The following is a 3,621-nucleotide window of genomic DNA, read 5'->3' as shown; positions in this document are numbered from 1 at the left end:
ACTCAAAATGGATAATGGACTTAACATAAGGCAGGAAACCATAAAAATATTAGAGGAATCCAAAGGCAGCAAAATCTCAGACATATGCCAAAGCAGTATCTTCACTGATACAGCTCCAAGGGCAATGGAAACTAAGGAAAAAATAAACAGAACTACATCAAAATAAAAAGCTTCTGATCAGCAAAAGAAACCATTAACAAAACAACAAGAAAGCCCACTGCATGGGAGAACATATTTGCCAATGTTATCACTGATAAGGGTTTAATCTCCAACATTTACAGAGAACTCATACAACTTAACAAAAGGAAGATAAACAACCCAATCAAAAAACGGGCAATGGATCTAAATAGGTACTTTTTGAAAGAGGACATAAGGAAAGCCGAGAGACATATGAAAATATGCTCAAAGACACTAATCCTCTGAGAGCTGCAAATCAAAACAACAATGCGGTACCATCTCACACCCGTCAGAATGGCTATCATCAACAAAGGACAAGTGCTGGCCAGGATGTGGAGAAAAAGGAACTCTGGTGCACAGCTGGTGGGAATGCAGACTGGTGCAGTCACTGTGGAAGACAGTACCGAGTTTCCTCAAAAAACTAAAAATAGAACTTCCATTTGACCCAGTGATCCCACTTCTAGGAATATATCCCAAGAAACTAGAACAACCAATCAGAAAGGATATATGCACCCCCTATGTTCATAGAAGCACAATTTACAATAGCTAAGATTTAGAAACAGCCTAAGTACCCATCAGCAGATGAGTGGATTAAAAAACTGGTATATCGAGCCCCGAAGCATTTCCGGCGCGTAGATGGCGGAATGCCTAGGCGCGTGCGTCGTACGTGTGCGCCCGGAGCCCCCCGCTTCGCGCTGTCCTGGGCAGGAGCCGCAAAATGGCGCCAGAAGTGGTGGCGGGCTGAGGGCACTGGCCCCCCTCGAAGCCAACCCTGCGGCCCCGGGCTGCCCCAGCCACTGCCGGGCATAGAGGATGTGGAGGAGCGCTTCGCCCACCTCCTGCAGCCCATCTGCAACCTCACCAAGAACTGGGAGGTGTACGTGGCGGCCCAGCTGGGCGAATATCTGGAGAAGCCGGACCAGATCTGCATTTCTTTTGACGAAGGCAAAACCACAATGAACTTTGTGGAGGCAGCGCTGCTTATCCAGGGCTCCGCCTGTGTCTACAGTAAGAAGGTTGAATACCTCTACTCACTGGTCTACCAGGCCCTCGATTTCATCTCTGGCAAGAGGAGGGCCAGGCAGCTCACGGCGCAGGAAGACGGGGCCAGCAGGGACGCCAGCTCCAGGGCCTCCCAGCGGATGGAGGATGAGTTCCTGTCGCTGGATGACCTGCCCGACACCCATGCTAATGTGGACCTGAGGAATGAGCAGGCCCCCTGTGAGGTCGCCATCGTCCCCCTTCTGCCCATGGCCCTGGTAGCCCTGGATGAGATGGACAAGAACAGCCACCCCTTGTACAGCTGTCAGGGGGAGGTCCTGGCCAGTGGGAAGAATTTTAGGATGAACACGTGCACCCCTCACCCCCAAGGAGCCTTCATGTTGGAGCCAGTGGGCTTGTCCCCCAGAAAGACTCTGCTGCCCAGGACAGCTGGATGCGCTGAGGAGCAGCCAATGGAAGTCTCTATGATCAGGAGTCGGGTCCCTGTGCCCGGCATCTCCCAGGAGTCAGGCACGTCTCCAGAAGGCCCGATGCCCGCAGGTGGGGATGAGGATGAGGATGAGGATGCAGAGGGGGTGGCAGAGCTCCCTGGAGCCCCAGGAGTCCAGGGGGGGTGGCAGAGCTCCCTGGAGCCCCAGGAGTCCAGGAGCCCACAGCAAAGCACTGCCCAGCCCAGGAGGTTTGAGTTGAGGGAGAGGCGGGAGGCCCTGGAGCCAGTGTCCCAGCTGAAGGAGACCCCAGACCCCTGACAGCCCTTCAGCTCCCTGGACTCTAAGCCCTTCAAGAAAGGTAAACCCTACTCTGTGCCCGCCTTCGTGGAGGAGGTTCCGGGACAGAAGCACAAGAGGAAGGGGGCTGCCAAGCTGCAGGACTTCCACCAGTGGTACCTGGCCACCTATGCTGACCATGCTGACAGCAGGAGGCTCTGGAAAAAGGGCCCGTCCTTTGCAGACATGGAGGTTCTGTACTGGAAACATGTGAGGGAGCAGCTGGAGACCCTCCGGAAACTGCAGAGGGAGGCAGCTAAGCGGTGGCTGCCGAGGGCCGAGGAGGGGCTGTGGCCTGTTGAGGAGGACCGCCTGGAGGACTCCCTGGAGGAGCTGGGGGCAGCAGATGACGTTCTAGAGCCAAAAGAATACGCAGAGCCTGACGGAGCAAAGCCTGAGGACGCTGCAGACCTGGAAGCAGAGGCCATGCCGGCATCCCTGAGCTACGAGGAGCTGGTCCGGAGGAACGTGGAGCTCTTCATCACCATGTCTCAGAAGTTCGTCCAGGAGATGGAGCTGAGCCAGTGTGTCAGAGACTGGGAGGACAGCATCCAGCCCCAGCTCCAGGAGCAGGAGCAGCATGTGCCCTTTGACATCCACCTGTATGGGGACCAGATGGTCTCAAGGTTCAGTCAGCTCAAGCAGTGGTGTCCCTTTGCAAAGCTGGTGGCGGGCCAGCCTGCCTTCGAGGTGTGCCGCGCCATGCTGGCCTCTCTGCAACTGGCCAATGACCACACAATAGAGATCACTCAGCAGCCAGGGCTGGAGGCGGCTGTGGACACCATGTCCCTAAGACTGCTCACACACCAGCGGGCCCACAAGCGCTTCCAGACCTACACCGCCCCCTCCATGGGTCAGCCCTGAGTGGGCAGCCCTGTCCCCCATGATGTTGGGCCCACATCTGCTCACTTCACACTTGCTTCCTGGCTGGCCCAGCCTAATAAAGTGGTGTTGCCACCCCCACAAAAAAAAAAAAAAAAAAAAAACTAGTATATCTACACAATGGAATACTACGCTGCGGTAAAAATATAGAAGGAATTCTTACTATTTGCAACAGCATGGATGGAACTGGAGAGCATTATGCTAAGTAAAATAAGCCAATCAGAGAAAAAATAAATATCACATGATTTCACTCATTTGTGGAATATAATGAACAACATGAACTGACGAACAAAAACAGATCCAGAGTCAGAGTATCATTGATCAGACCGTCAAACCTCAGAGGGAAGGTAGGGGAGGGTGTAGGTAGGCATAGAGATAAACCAAAGGACTTGTAAGCATGCATATAAGCCTAACCAATGGACATAGACACCAGAGGGGTGAGGGCATGAGTGGGCGGGGGTGAGGGAGCAACAGGGGGATAAGGACACATATGTAATACCTTAATCAATAAAGAAAAAAATAAAAAGGAAAACAGTATAAGGCACCTCTGGGACAACATAATTGTGACAACATTTAAATCATAGTAGTATCAGAAGAAGAAGCGAACAAGGAATTGAGAACCTTTTTTTTATGACTGAAAAGTTTCTCAACTTGGAAAAGAAACTAGACATAGATGTCCAGAAAGCACAGATAGTCCAGAACAAAATGAACCCAAAGAGGCCTACACCAAGACACATCATAATTAAAATGGTAAAGGTTAAAGACAGAGAGAGAATCTTAAAAGCACAAAGAG

The 3,621-nt window shown here is 52.0% G+C and overlaps 1 pseudogene; it reads left to right on the top strand.

Annotated features, from left to right (window-relative positions):
* The first annotated feature begins 821 nt into the window (after positions 1–821).
* LOC139021557 (condensin-2 complex subunit H2 pseudogene) lies at positions 822–2,889 on the top strand (annotated as a pseudogene).
* The last annotated feature ends 732 nt before the right edge of the window (positions 2,890–3,621 follow it).

Source organism: Myotis yumanensis, unplaced genomic scaffold (assembly GCF_028538775.1).
Source record: "Myotis yumanensis isolate MYYU_CA2020_CCGP unplaced genomic scaffold, mMyoYum1.0.hap1 SCAF_13, whole genome shotgun sequence".
Classification (NCBI taxonomy): domain Eukaryota; kingdom Metazoa; phylum Chordata; class Mammalia; order Chiroptera; family Vespertilionidae; genus Myotis; species Myotis yumanensis.
This window is presented reverse-complemented; position numbering and strand designations above follow the sequence as displayed.